The sequence below is a fragment of the Hirundo rustica genome, chromosome 5 (genome assembly GCF_015227805.2).
Source record: "Hirundo rustica isolate bHirRus1 chromosome 5, bHirRus1.pri.v3, whole genome shotgun sequence".
Taxonomy (NCBI): domain Eukaryota; kingdom Metazoa; phylum Chordata; class Aves; order Passeriformes; family Hirundinidae; genus Hirundo; species Hirundo rustica.
The window spans coordinates 70,047,268-70,063,580 of record NC_053454.1 but is presented as its reverse complement, the minus strand read 5'-3'; positions in this window follow the sequence as shown (position 1 = coordinate 70,063,580).

Sequence of the window (16,313 nt, the reverse complement as noted above, 5' to 3'; positions counted from 1 at the left end):
TAACTTCACATGCTTTATAGTCCATACTTGTAGCTGAAAAAGAAACTGCTTTAATTTCTAAAGCCATCCATGCCACTACGTTCTTTGACTTTTAAACACAAATGAATCACGTAATCTTTGACAAAGATACCAAAACATAATCTTTGACACAAAGAGATATCTTCGTGCAGTGTTCACTTTGGTAATTCTTTTCTTAACACAGTAGGTAGGTAGTAATCAGATGAAAAGTAAGTTCTGAGTTGTGGTCCAGCTGCCTACATTTTCCCCAAGGCCACAGTTCATGTTAAAAGCTGTATTTAAATTGACACTTACCCATGTTCTCCACGTGTTTCCAAGTCTTTGGCTCAAGTGCAATGCTCATGAGATGCTGCAATGTCATTATGAATGTTTTCTTATTAAATTAAAGACCAATCTTAAATTAAGATCCTTTTTAATTAAAAAAATAATAATAATTGGGCTATCCAAGCCCTGATTTCACATTACTAACCGATTTCAACACCACACCTTCCATCAGGTGTGCAGGACAGAGAAATTCTGGCATCTTTATTTTCAGGGGAAGTTCAGCTACCCCTTCACAATTTAGCAATACCGAAGTGTTTCTATTATGATTACCAGGATATGACACACACAGAAGCCTCCTTCTCTTTCTTCTTCTACTTTAAGTTGCAGAGCTCCCTTTGATAGAGATGCTGGCCAGTGATGTTCAGCAAAACAAGCAACCTGAGTGCCAAGGAGCTGTACAGGCAGATCTCATTTGTATTGATGGAATCACATGCTGAAAATGCCTCCAGCTCAGCTTTGGTAATTTACCTCTACTGATGCAATTTAGTTGACTATCAGTACTGCCTTGACTTTTTTTTTTTTTTTCCCATGTAAACAATGTAATTACTCTACAAAATAGAAAATATGTAAATGCTATGATTTAACTTTACACAGCAATTCTGTACAAAGTTATACTATGTCCCAGAAGGTTTTGCCACTAGATCATTATTTACTGATGGGCTGTAGGGGAGCCATAGACTATAACCTCCAAAGGCACAAAGATGAATATTTAATCCAGGGTTTCTGCCCATTAATATTTTATTAAAGCCCAGCTATTTTCCACCATCCTGAAAATATTCTATTCCATTAATGATAATTGTGAATCTCAATGGGTTTGGGTTTTAGCAACTTCTGGATATTGCAGTGAAATAATTCCTATGCTGGTCATTAATAGCAAAGATGGTACTATTTGCAGCTTCAAACCCCAATACTCATTTGTGAATAATTTTCTTTTATCACAATCATTACAGCATAGGACTTGGGTTCAGAGGTCACAATGATAATAGTTTGGTGTTTGTTGGTTTTTTTTTTCAAGTACCAAAAGCAGCCCTGAAGCTTCAGTTGCTTTGTAGTGTGAGAAATAAGGCGCTGGCCCTTCCTCTGAGCCACCTGCACCAAATTTTACAAATGATAGCTGCTCACTCACCCAGGTAACACTAACTGGATATCAAATCCTGTTTTTTCTGGCCCCGTGCAAAACAACGTACATGATGATAACACTAGCAACAAAGGAATGGGCACTAAATTGGATTTTCTAGTTCAAGCTCTGTAGAAAAACCTTTCCCTGTGCTTTTCTATGACTGGAAGACTGATCACAAATGGCTTTATTGAATGTCTTTCAGAGATATTTGATTATCTAAAACATTAAAACTAAACAAGGCAGATTATTGCCTTGGGAACAACAATTTTCCATCTTTACAGAGGTACCAGAAACAGAAATGCACTTTTTGCCAGTCCTGCCTGTAGGACTGGGATGGAAAGAAAATTGTTAAGCAAGTGTTCAAGACCAGTACACACAGAAAACAAAAACAAACAAAAAACAAAACCCCACAAACAAACAAAAAACAAACAAACAAAACGACCAAACCTTCCTTAAGCCATTAAGCTGCAGAAGAATTTGCACTAAGAAGTTTTCTGCTATTCTTTTTAAAAGCACTTCTATACAGTGTAGACAGCTGTTTAGTGATTGTAATGGACTAACCAAGATCTGTCTACTGAGAGATACAAACCCAGCTCCATGTGCTGCCTCAGAATCTGAAACCTTTTCAAAGAGACAGATTCATCAGCTAAACCCCAAAGCACCCAGTATGGTATCCTTTAACTCCTCGCAAGACCAGTTTAATTTACATTTTTCACTCACTGGTGTAAACCACAGAGACATCTAAGCTACATTTGATGAGCAAATGTTTGTCATCCCGGTAGCTTTTGATCTAAAAATATACGTTAAAAAAAAAATGTTCAATTTCATTTACATTCATGCTTACCTGTCACTTGGAAGGTTATTAATGCACATAAAATCAAACACATTTTGTTTTGAAGGCTAAATCTTCAAAAGTGTAATGAGTGCAGAAGTTACATAATTGATACACATGTTCATTAACAAGCTTATTTTAGCAGCAGATTTTACCATATAATGTTTCTATCCAAGTAACAGAAACAGAATTTGTTACTTTCTTTTCCTGTGAGAATATTATTATTCAAAAACATGCTTTTAATGAAATATATACACTTATATATCAACATATTTTGGCTATTATGTGTGTCTACAAAACACAAATTAATACATGCATCTAATTTCTATATGCAAAAGGACCCCCATGTACTTCTCACTTTGCACCATATGGTCCATTTATGTGCAAGATTAATCCCATTCTAAAGGTATATAATAACACATTTGTCATCGCTCTAATGTTTCATAGAGGTTTGCAACACTTTGGTTCCACTCCATTGCTAAATCTGCTCATTTTTTCGACTGCAGTTTTAAGTTCCACCTGACAGTACAGATGTTCAGGCCTTGATACTGTGCTCACTTCAGTAAAGAAAAGCTTTCATCTGCCTAAATGAACTAGGTGAGTCCATCTTCATCATCCTTCAGAGTGCAAACTGTCCTTCCCTCACTAAAATTTTGAGTTCCTCCCTGTGTTTCACCATGTGGTGAGTAGAAGCTTTGCTTCAGAAAGCTTTCATTTTAACTCTTCTGAAAATATTTTCACTTTGCAATTAAAGCATTCGTACATTTCCTTGAGAAATTCTTCCATGTAAAACCCATTTTCTTAATATTTTTCTTTGCTATTCTTGCATTATTTCTACACCTAATTCCAGTGTCAGTAAAAGGAAGATTTTTTTTTTTTTCAAGAACAAATAAAATATTCTTTTCCCCTTCTCAGTCACACAGAGACACAAAAATAAACTGACAAGTTGTTTTCAAAAAGAAACAAGTGACAGAGGAATTTTTTTTTTTTTTAACCTAAGTACATCACTAAGGGAAGAGAAGATGGAGAATGAACTGCTATGTATTCTGTCTCATTTCAGGTTTCAAAATGTTTTGAGGACAGTGACTATGACCAGAAGAGTGTCAGCAAGACAGGTTGAAAGAGGTAGGTAGAAAATTGAAAAAAGTACAAAAATAAATCAAACATGCAGGGACTTTTGTGTACTTTCATCACAAATCTTGCTATATTCAGCACAAAATGGTCCTAAACAGCAGTTCTGATGTAATGGCTGATCAGTTTAATAGATGGTAAGCATTTTGCCCTGTTGGGATGAGTGACATACAGGCTCTTTTATTCCAGATGAGAGCTGTATTTTTCCCCACAAAAAAGACTTGCACAAAACCCTGTGTGTTTAGGCAGACTCTTAAGTGTGATGGTCTATTAATTATTTAGACAAGGTAGGAAGTTATTAAGGGTCGCATTAAATACTGTCAACCATGCAAGTGAGAGCAAAAACATACGCGGAGGCTTTGACTGATGATAGGTGGCAAAGGCCCCACATATATTCATGAAGAACAGACTTGATAATGGCAAAAATGATCATTAATTAAGGCAGAGAACTGAAAGATGCATATCTAGAATGTCATTAACTACAAAGCCTGCATGGGGTGAAGTTGAAAGATATACATATATCTAGAGCTAATGGTCTATGGCTGGCTTCTAAAGATCTTCTCCCTGATAAGGGTTTTGCTTCTGAAAGATAAAGAGTGACAAGAGATAACTCACTTGATGGGGCACTTATCAATTTACATTCTGGCTTGGACTACAGCAGAAAATAAATGGGGAAAGTGTATAACAAATTTGGGGGTACATTTAAATGTTCTCCTACTAAGAGATTTCTTTAAACATTCGGACTAGTAAGTGCCATTATTTCCATAAGTGAACATGCCCTACACTGTCTATTACACTTAGTTATTTCTGTCATTTTGTGTGCTCTGGCTTGAAATGTTACGGATTTGTGAGAGAAGTTTCCTCCACTGAAAAAAAAAACAAACAACAAAAAACAAAACAAAAACAAAACAAAAAAAACACAACAAGCTTATCACTTATTTTACTAAGATGCAAATATCAAGTTCTATAGATACATGATAATAGTGAGAATGTGGCCATAAATGTGTAGCTTAGTTGTGGATGAAGATTACCTTAACATTAATAAAAGTAGTATTTTACACTAAAATGTCTTCATGCAAAAGCACATTCACCTTGAAGACTTATTGCTCACAAAATTCTTGTCATACAGTCATATTACCCTTACACTTTTTACGTGTTTTCATCTACATTTTTCAGAATAATGACACAGAACTTTAAGAAGTAGTTCTCCAAATCTAGTATTACTGGGCAAAATAGTGCAGAATTAAGAGAGAGAAAAAAACCCACTTATTTAAAGAGCTAACTGTTCAAACAAACAAATCCCCCAAAGCCCCACCCCTTTTGTGTGCTCGTGCCCATTCAAAAGATGCTAAAGATCATGTGAAAAAAGTAAATGACATTGAGCTGACTTTTAGGTAGACTGCAAGCTGCTTGAGGAATCCGAGGTTGACGCGGTTATTCGATTAACACCTGTATCATTCATCTATGCATCAAAATCCTTTTAGGTGTACAGAAATTTTAACCTTTTTTATGCAAGAATGAGATATTGAGTCATGTTTTCCTGAGACACATAAAATCCCTTTTTTATATAATTTACTTACATATCTCAAAGAAAGAAAAATGTGCAAGATAATGACAAAACAAGCAGTATTTTATATGACTGTTATAATCTACACATATAATGAAATGGTATAATTTATAAAAAAATATGTTAATTCTACCTCACAGATCTAGGTCTAGTAGGAAAATAAGCAAATCTCTCCACATTTTTCTACCAAGCCATAATATCTCTCTTACTCCTCTGCAAACTCTCAACACTTACATTAGCACTCCTCAAGATTGTTAACAATGGTTAAGAATGAGAGTCTGTATGTCCATGTCCTAGGGTGACACAATTACTCCTAATTTCCTTAGGTTAAATTCTAATTAATAAAATTGGGGGGGGGGGGGGGGGGAAGGAACAAAAACTCAAAAAAAACAGCACCAAAACAAAAAAAGTGACCATTCTGTTTGGAAAAGGTTACTCATGTGTTAAGAGAGTTAATTTCAAAATTTCAGAAACGGAGAAATATTTCTATAACTAATTATTGGTGCTTTTTAAATTTCTTATTTATTTCATATTATTTTTAAAGCTCATTCTAGATACTTTTAGTGGCACCTTAACCTTTCTAAATAAAGATCTTTAAATATATATATGTATAAAGGTAGACATAAAAAAGAACAGATGTTTCAAATGTTAAAGCCAACAAAATTCCCAGTCCTCCCTCTAGAAAGCTCTATCCATAAAGAAAAATATGTTTACTTAAAATAAACATGGTCAAATTGGACTATGGGACTGATGTTGACAAAAGCATCTTTATCTGAACCTGGAAAAATACAAATCCTAGCAGTCATCACTGAAACTGATGCCAAAATTGAGGCACAATTATAGGTTTAGGTGAGTACACAAACAAGTATTTTCCCCCTGCCCTCCTCTCTAGGAACGCAATGGGAAACAAAAATCCTCAAAACCTACAAACAAACCCAATCCCAAATCAAAAATGTAAGTAGTGTGCTAAAACCTCTGAACTGCTGTAAGGATGCAATCACTGAGCTTCTCTAATAGTTTCAGCATCACACAGAAGCAAAGTATAAATATAAAGCACTGAAGACTTCTTTAATATAACTAAAAACCAGGTGCAACGCAGAAGGACTAAACTGACACTATAAAATAAAATCAGGAACAGGTTATCACGTCCCTCTCCAGAATGCACATTTCCTTAAGCTGCAGATAAGAATCAGTGATGTTTTTCCCTCACAAATCTCGGGAGCAGAGAGGGCCAGAGCTCTCGTTACACCGTTCATCACCGATATGAAGTTCGCTTGTTGGAACAAAATATTGCTTCTTATCTGCCCTGGATATGCATATGGGCAGATCTGCTGCCCTCTCCTATCTCTGCTTAATACGGGAATAAGAAATACTGACTTCTGCATCACCAGTGGAGCTTTAAGCAGGGACCTGCTGAATGGTTGTGGAGCACAAGATAAAACCTAATTCATTTTGGGGGGAAATTATCAATAAGAATTCTACCAGCCATAGACAACACGTCTCAACACTCCCAGGAAAGACTAATACACCAGAGAATACAGACTCACATGCCTCCAAGCCAGAGCAAGGAAGATGCATCCGTTCCTTGCTGACAGCTGCTAGAGACCACCAAAAACAGAGGAGAGATTCATTGAGGCAGATCCTGCCAGTGAGATTCTATGACATGAACAGCTAGCCCATACCAGAACCAGATAATTAGTATCAAAATTTATACCTGAAGCATTATTCTTTCTCTTTTTAAAATCAAAACTCTTGCACAGTAAAAAAAAAAAAAAAAAAAAATACCAAGTAGGCAGAGGTTTCAATGAACCACCAGGGATCATTTATATTTGCCTCCCCATTTGAAAGCTGAAATATCAAGTCTTAACCAAACCAGTGCAACTCAGTTTTATAGCAGAAGTTTAGGTACAGAGATATCTTCTTTTCAAGGAAAAATGAACATTTTGACCTCGAACTGCAACTCTGTAACCCAAATATTTCAAGAACAAAAATGCAAAGATTTTATCAATCTCGTATTCGGTTCTGTATGAACAAGTAGTGTTGTTAATGGTCTATGTTTAATACATTATTCAACAGTAAAATATAAAAATAAAATGAGAGATCAGGCGGTGTTTTTCTCCAGACGCATACAAGGCACAGTGCAACGTGACCTGCTGCCCACACAGCAACTCCCTCAGGACCGGGGCCTTTTCTCTGGTTTCACAAATCTGAGCACAGATTTGACCCCTGGCACCAGTGTGGATTCCCAGGCACCTCCAGCAGCTCAGGGAGCAGGCTGTAACATTCCCTGACCACAGCCCAAGGGCGCAGGCTGGCCCTGACCCCGGCAGCACGATGACCGCAGCAGCTGCCCTGCCCTGTGGCACACGGCTGCTGCTTCTCACCTGCTCTCACCTTTAGCTGCCAGTGATGCACCAAGTACAAATTTTCAGCACAGGAAGACAGAGAGCAGGATCCAAGCAGCAAAACACAACAGTTAGAGGAATTTCTTTATCTTACCTATTACACTGGAGTCAAGAGATCAGCCACCCGTTCCACCCGGCACAAACTTTCCGTAGCTGTTAAGAAAAAGAAGCGGCTGCACAGCTGTTGCTTCACAGTCCTGACTGCAGACATACCAGCCAAGCCATAATACAGCTAAAGGGATGCTTAGCATTTGCCAGCTTGGTTACAGACTACATTATTCACCCCCTCTGGTGCTTCCTGAAGCTGAAATACAGTTATGTACCCACAGATGTATACAAATAGATGGTTCAGCCAACTATTTATTTGAAAATGTTCTGTTTCAAGCAAACAGAGAGGTAAAAACTGTGCAATCAATTCCTTTCCTACTTATTCAAGCACTATGGAAATATAATGCATTATCAGCCTGCTCTGAGCATAAAAAAATTTCTTGGATTCGTGCTGTCAGTAAGTGGCCCTTTGAGGATTTGGGTGTTCCCCCTCCAGATATTCTCCTTATTCTTCTGGTTGATCTAAATCTTATCAATTTCTACCTCCTGAAGTAAAAAGCAGTCGAACTCTCAGACAGCCTGTGGTTTGCAAGATTGAGGTAGAGGGAGGATGACAGTCTGTCTGTCTCAAAATCTATTTCTGAATTCATTTATGAGCCCTCATAAAAGATGTAAGAGAATTATGAAGGCAGAGAAATAATGAAATAGATGTCTTTTCCAAACTGGTCTCACTATCCCACCAGGTTCAGATATCTGATTTCCATTGTGACACACTTTCTTCCGCATTGATGAATTTTAATTTCTGTTGCTCTAGGGTAACACTTCAGGAGCAGTGCGAGTGGTCATTATATCACACACATATTAGAGTCTACCTCTCTTTAAACTAGATGCCTGAATTAATAAGGTCCTTTTCCTGTACTGTGCTGCCACACTGGCAAATACTTTCTGACTGAGTAAAACTAAAGTGAAAAAAGTGCTTTCCCAGCTGTCTTGTGAAGTCAAGATCAGAGAACAGCGTGCAGCCTTTTGATATTTCACGTCGGCTTGCGCATTCTCCATAGCTTTCCATATTGCCAGTGGAGACCTCATTCTGTGACAGCCTTCGACTTGACAAGGGGGCAGAAAAAACTCCTGCCTGTCCCCCAGCACACCCCACCCCAAACAAATCACAAGGCACCACCATAACCATTCTAAAAAAACATGTTATTTCTGCCGAGTACAGATTTAGCCTAGTGAGGGCCAATTCGCCCTGCTTGATATACACGCACGAACATTTAGGATGATGTTTCAGCATTCATAACTGCACTCACTAATGTTTTGACCCCTACAATTTTACCTGCCCTCTGCTTTGAGGGTAGGGTATAATCAACTCCAAATATGGGACCTGATTTATTATTACTGGTTTTGAAAGGTGGGTTGAAGTATAATGATGTTTACCTTTGGCTGGAGATGGAAAACTGGACATCAACCAAAACAATGCACGAATCACTGACAACAATTTAGTTTTGTTCTTTACTGCAGAGTAACAATTTTACCACATGCTGAAAATGTTGCAGTACAAAATATATAAAACACCTTTAAGAGGCTTTTAAGAGCAATAAATAAAACACTATTTCCTTACAAGTAACTAGCTTATATTTATATATCATACTTCCTATTTTTATATCAAGGAATCAAAAGGCATAATGGTGTACCAAATGGTACAGAGCTGAATACCATCTGATCACTATCCCAACATATGAACTCAAACGTCAGTGCAAAAAAAAAAAACCAAAAAAACCCTGCATGCCCATTTTATTATGGTACAGTGATATCTTCATGAGTTGTCAAGAGCAAAACTGTCAGTCAACATCACTGAGGTATTCAAAGGACTCATTTGCTTGGGTAAAATGCTGCTCTACAGTTCTCTGAAACACCCTTTCAAAATATAGCTTGGGTATTCCAGCCCAGCAATAAGTTTCTACATAAAAGTATGTAAACAGTGCAGAAGCTGCTAGCAATTTTGCTTTCTAAGTGCTCAGTCAATACTGCCTGATAAGATCACATCAGCAACTCGGCCAGCTTTTCAATATGAACCAATTCTATATCTTATCTTTTCCCAGGTGTCTGGCTGTGATGCCAAGTGAAAGGGTGATGAAGAACTCAAAACATGAGAAAAATGAAAGATGCCTGAAAACTTAATTAGCAATCAGAAGTCCATGGATAACTATTTAGTGGAAATATGTAAGACCTGGCAAGATATCCAGGGGTTCTCCTATTTCAACATAAAAAGAGACACACTGGCAAGGGGAAAGGAAGGTCTAATATCTAAATATTTTCCCAGATTTGTAGACAAACTCTACCCCACCCCATGGTGGGTTTGCCAGCCTGGCCTGTGCTTGAAGCCACTGCTCTGTTCCACCCATCTCACTCACGCGCATACAAACACACCCCAAGTGGGCATGTCTGCATAGGAAATACCTCCCCAGACCTGTGCCAAGCTCAGTGTGCTTATTCGGATACATTTCTTTAATTAGAAGAGCTCCATCTTTGCTGCAGATGAGATATGACTCAGTTTTGGAAGACAGCATATAAGGGGGAGAGGGAAAAGAAAGTAAACAACCATATAGGGAAGAGGTAAAAAAAAATAAAATATTTAGAAATAATTTCTGAAAAATAGATCTTTCAAGGCAAATTAAAGCACTGTATCAGTTAGTGTTATTGAACCCACAAGACAAAATTTGCCCAAACCTGCACTGTCAGTTCCCTTATATAAATAACTTCTGGAGCATCTATCAAGGTTCTTGGAAAACAGATAACATTGTTTTAAGACACAGTATCCTGATTTTGTTTTTTTCAGGTAGGATTGAAGAGACAATACTAATATATTCTTGGTAAAATGCACACTCTTAACTTTACAATTCCCAAATTTCTTACAGTTTCTAGAAACTTACATGCCAAACATTTTTTGGTTTTTAAAATGTCTACACATTTTTTTTAACTTCTCTTTAATTAATATATTAACAGTACCTAATTGCAGCAATGTTTTAAATTTTATTCATTTCCAGGTGACAGCAAGGAACAACCAGAAAAGGAAGTTATGTCTGAATAATCTATTTACCCTGCTGTTATTTGTGTTCTCCATCTCTCTCAGAACTGGAACTGTTGGCAGGTTTCTGGAAAATGAGTTTTGTAGTATGCAGCAAATACTAGAAAGACAGAAATGCATTAAGGTTTGAGACTGACAGACAGCTGGCTGGATTTATAGGGAAAGTAAGTATAGTGGTTGTAGCATCTATGTGAACTTAATAGCAGAAAAGTGAGAGTCATGGGACATCTGGGATCAGATCAGGTTCTGTCAACCAGAAGATGATATTACACCTTTAAAGCCATCGGGGCTCCCGGTCTGGTAAGGAGACAGAGGATTTTAAAATTAATCTGTCTAGCGTTAAGGGAGCCCAAAGGATTTGCAAAATGGCATCAGTTTAGGATAAAGTTCAGCCTGCTCTGCCTGACTAGTCAAGAACTAGGAGAATGCAGTGAGAACATGCAAGTTCTTTTCTCTTCATATATATTCCAATTTTTCTTATGTTGGTCTTCAGTATGAGCATACTTAGTATGGATTGGCACGCCTACAGCTTTTTAACGCCATTCCTACTCTTTGTAGCTCCAAAGTCACCTAATGAAAAAAGGACACAAGTGCAAAACATCCTCTTGCATTGGCTGATATGAAAGTGTACTGAGGAACAGAGGTTTTCATACTAATGATGTCACCTCATTTACTTTATCACGGAGTCATTGCTACACTGGGTTTGTTCCATTACACCAATGATTTTAATTGCAGCTGCCAAGGTATGAACAAAGTACTCCTCTTCTTAGGGATTTACATTTCAGGGAAAAGGTAAATTATATAAAACACAGAAAAAGGAAAGCTGGTAGAATTAATAAGACAGATTACCCGTGGAATATGGTCTCCAAATAATTAATTCTACAACTTCAATATTGGAATTAATTATCTTACATGAACTTCCAAAATTATCTTCATTTTTTGACCCTCACAGAGAGTGAAAAGCCCTTCCTTTCTGTCATATATTTGAGAGGGTCCTTTAGGATATTGGAATTTGCATAGATTCCACATAATTTTTTCTTGCCAACTAGTTGTTTAAATTTTAAGTCTGTTACTGATGACTTTAAACACTTCTTAATGTTTCCTTTGCTGAGAGTTTGCATGCATGGACAAGGTATTCTTAGATATTTTGCCTTTTCTTTAATGATTTCTTGCTATACGCAAATTTCACAACACACTTATTTTCCTTAGAGCATCTAATTTAGTATCAGTGAACAGCATCCAGCATGTGTAGTGATTACTGTAGGTCTCTATTTCAAGTGGTCCCAATGATGTTCCTTGCCCCTCTGTCACACTCCAGCTCTTCTGCAGGCAGCATAACTTGGCAAAAGTAAAAGAGAAATGCTGAAAGAGCTCCTCTACTTACTCCTCTGTGAAGCAGGGTAGGAACTGCTTAAGAAGTGTCAGAACTTTCCCTACAAAGGTACTGGAGTTCTTGGGGAGCCTATTAGACCCAAACATAAGACATTCACTAAGAATGACACAGTAAAGATAACACCAGGTATGATCACAAAACCAAGTAAATGCTTTTCTGTAATTAACACAGAGGCAAGGACACTGCTGATTATCAGAGGTAAGACAGCCAGGTATCTGACAGGGAATCTATACCCCGAAAGGAGGAAAAAATCCACAAATTAAAGTTGAGAAAAGAAGGATCAGGGAATGTTCTTAAAGGAAAATATATTGAGAAGGGAACTATATCATAAAACAACAGAATTATCACATAAAACAACAGGAAAACTGTAGATCTTGGACTTTGCTTTAAGAACGAAAAGAAAAAAGCAACACTGGGCATGCAAATTAAAGAGCATTAGTTTTATCCCAGTTGAGCAAAACATTATACCTCAAAACTTGTGCATAAAAGGCAGAAATAGAAGTTAATAGAAGTTGGTAAATTTGTGTAGAAGTTTATTGAAAATAGATTGTTCCAGAGTAATGCAAGGATGGTTTTAATAAAAGAGAAAAATTTAATAAATTCAAATAAATTTAATCTAAACTCAAATAAACTACTCTATGTCCAATATTGTCCTACTATGCAAAGGATGAGTTCAGGTGTAAAAGACAGGTTTTAGTACAAGAATTGCAAACTGTGCAAAGCATCAACTAAAGAAAAATAAGAGTAATATGCACTGGACTCAAATTTGTTCAAGTATTCCCACAAGGATGAGTCTCAGAAGTAAAAAATTGTTAACAGTAACAATTCGGTAGAAGAAAAACTGACTGGACCTGTAAACTGTGTTGGTCAGGGGAAATCACAAAATAAAATTAGGCATAAAGATGAGTAACTCACGGGAATCATGGGACCAGTAATATTGTGATGATACTCAGAGAATGTGCAGGATCTTTCATTCACCAATAAAAAGAATTTACTTTTAGATATGAATTATTTGGATGTGACAGAAGAAGACAGACTTGGATTTCTTTTTCAGACTGATTGACTGAGCTATTAATTCAGTTTAACTGTGGGAGAAACAAATACAGTCTTGTGAGGTGGCAGGTGATGTATTTCCATTTTATGAAGTATCATTAATGTCACGGTACAAAAGTCCTTGTGAATCAAAGCAGCTTAAAACAGTGACATCTACTCTGCCCACAGCACTGAGATAATGAAAATGTGCCTCTTAGAAAGCAGAGAACTTAGTCAACCACTGCACTGCCACTTTTCAATGAGTAACAGAATCATTAAAGCTAAAGATGATAATGCAATATATTCCTGTGCCTGAAGAAATTCCTTGCACCAACTGGAGATCACAAACAATTCAGCTGTTGTGAAGAAGCACAAGCTTCAACCAATTGAAGGCAACTGGACAAAGTTAACCCATTGGGCGGCTGTTTTGTGCCTGGTGCTTAGGATTTGAAGACAGAATTGCTAATGAAGCACCTCTACCTCAGTGGCAATCCATCATCAGCTAACATATCTAATGGCTGTCCTTGTATAAAGCTCGTGTTGCATTTTTGAAGACTGTATAAAGGACTACAAGACTATAAATGTAAGGTACCCAATCAGGTATTTCTTTGTTCCAATGTTCCATGTGTAAATAGATCTCTCTCTGTATGCTCATTGCATATTCCCTGGTCTCCAGGGCTGTATGCTGTTACCTCAGAACTCCAAACTATTAAGAACAGAACCCAGTTAGAATGCTATATCATAGCAAAACAAAACAGGGTTATAATAATCACCACAATTAACCTCTGCCATTTGAGGTACAGCTTCTTAATATCTCATATTACAGTAAAGATTATTCCATTTTTGTTTTTCTATTAAAGTACTGCTTTGGAAAGGATACAACTCACCATGGCCTGGAAACAGGCATATTCTTTTTTCTTACCAAAAGAAAAAAGCACAGTATTTTCTGATTTTACACAAATGTTTTGAAGCCTTTCTATCTGCAGTTCCATGACAGCAGCTTCTTGTTGTTCAACATCTACTACCCCATGATGGGAAACAAACGTACAATTTGAAAATCCAAACAATTTCATTGTTTCTATCCTCCCATATGTGCATTTCTCAACAAGCTCTCAGCACTCAATCATTTTGCCAAAAGCTACCAGACTGAACAAAGTTTTGTCTCAGTCACCACAACAAAACAGGGGATTGTCCCAATCCAGGAACACATCCTAAACTGGACACTGGGCGGAGGGAGAGTTTCAATATAGCCAGAGTGAGATTAAGACAAGTGTGGTCAAATGCTGGTAACCAAAATGATAATTAACTATTATTTACTATCAAGGAAGAGAGCAAGGAGGAAAGATAGGAAAGGAGGAAAAAGCGAAGAATTACAGAAAGCAAGAAAGGCAATCATCACCACCAGGAATCTGCAGCACCCCATGAAGTGGGGAGAGCTCTGCCAGGATCCAACCAGTGGCAAGACAAGTTGTTTTCTTGCACTTTTCCACAGGCAGAAGGACAGAAAAACTGGCCAAAGTTGCAGCCACAGGCTTGACTAGGTTCTGCATATTTTTCTGGATCCTCTGTCAGAATCTAGCTGGGACAAGCTGACCTGAAGCCACCTGCAGTACTGGGGTACCATGTTTGAAAAGTCAACTAAAAACCCCTTCTGTAACAGGAGCAAGAAGCACAAGCTCAGCTTGGAAAGTCCTAACACTGATCTTGCATGATCTCTTAATCTGATTCTGTGTAATTAGAACATACTCTTCCCAAATACGTCTCCTTAGCTAATTATAGCAATGAAAAGGAAATCTCACAGCAGTCCAGAATCAGGCAGGGGAAAAGGAACTGCGGGTTTAATCACCAACCTAAAGGCAAAAGCAGTACATTATGCAGTATGATTTTGAAAGCAGTTCTACTGATTCCCTATCAAGGGTTAGATACCTGCAGTCACGTTTATCTATGGCATAAATCAGTATAGTTCAATGGAGATACCCTTGGGAAGAATTTGGCCTGTTTTAAGACAATTTAAATTTGAAAATTCATCCTGGAGTGGTTCAGAAAATCTCATTTTTGTATATTGTCTTTTTCAGCATTTTCTGCAAGATATGAAGGTAATGGCCAAACTCGAAGTCTTACAGAAGCATCACCATTCTAGATGCAACCTATAAACAAGCTCATGTACATAGGTCTGTATGGTTCTGTACGACTTTTTTTTCTCTGATAATGCCTTTTAAAGCTTTGGAAAATACATCATTATTCACCAGGTAAATCAGTATATTGATTGCAGAAGTACTTGTACAATTTTACCTGCACATTTAATCACACTATTATTTTTCTTTTCAATATATTTGACACATTGGGTGCGATACACAATATGTGGAAAATTTTGACTGGAAGAGGATGGAACAAAGAACGATTATTTTTTTTTTTAATATGGTACTTTCACATCAACTTTCACAAAAAACCAAACAAACTAACAAACAAAAAAACCCACCACCATGAATGCACAGAGGTTTTAAGGAAAAATAAATAAACAATAGCTCAAAAAATTTAACAAAATCAACTGGAGACCTTTTATGTGCTTGCTTGTTACTCCTCAGAGATACACAGTAGATATTCCAAAACTACTGTGAGCAGCAGAATAAAGAATTTAAGCTTCAGTAAAAAGTTAGGGCATAATCTCAACCTCAGTAAAGTCCAAGTGAGCAGATGAGGGGATGTGGGAGGTATTGAGACACTGTGCAGAAAAAATCTTTTGTGCAATTATGTGCATGAAAAAGTAAATTCCAAATTTTTGCCTGAAAGCACTTGGTATTGAGAAAAACTCTTCCAAAGCATCATTGCCACAAGTGTTTTTAGCCTTTCCGTCTCTTTCTGGCACAGCAATTGCCACTTAATCTCCATCTGCAGCTGTTGGGCTGCTTCACCGTCCAAACAACTGTCTGCAAGTCCCAGAAATAGTCTTTTTGTTGATGACCTGGCTTTAATCCTCTTCATCCTACTCCCACCAAAAACAAGTAAATGTCTGCAGCTGAAATTAAGCAAAACCAACTTTGCCTGATGAGAAGCAGGAGAAGAGCCCTGCAGTTTGGGGCTCATCAGCCAGTGCAAGTTATTAAATGTGCATCTGAAGGGAAGGAGGCGTCCAAGTGAGAAAGACACACTGCAGAACCTTTTTCCAAAGTGACCAAAAGGAGAGTTCCTTAACTCCTGGTCACAGGTCCCCTCTAACCTCCTCCTGGAAACATTAATGATAAAGGTGATAACGCTCGATGAATGCCTCGTAACCCTGAACATAACCTATGGATTTAATTCAACCATTCTTGTCTCTTCAGCTTTCTGCTGGAGTCTTGTTCAAGAGTTATGTTAT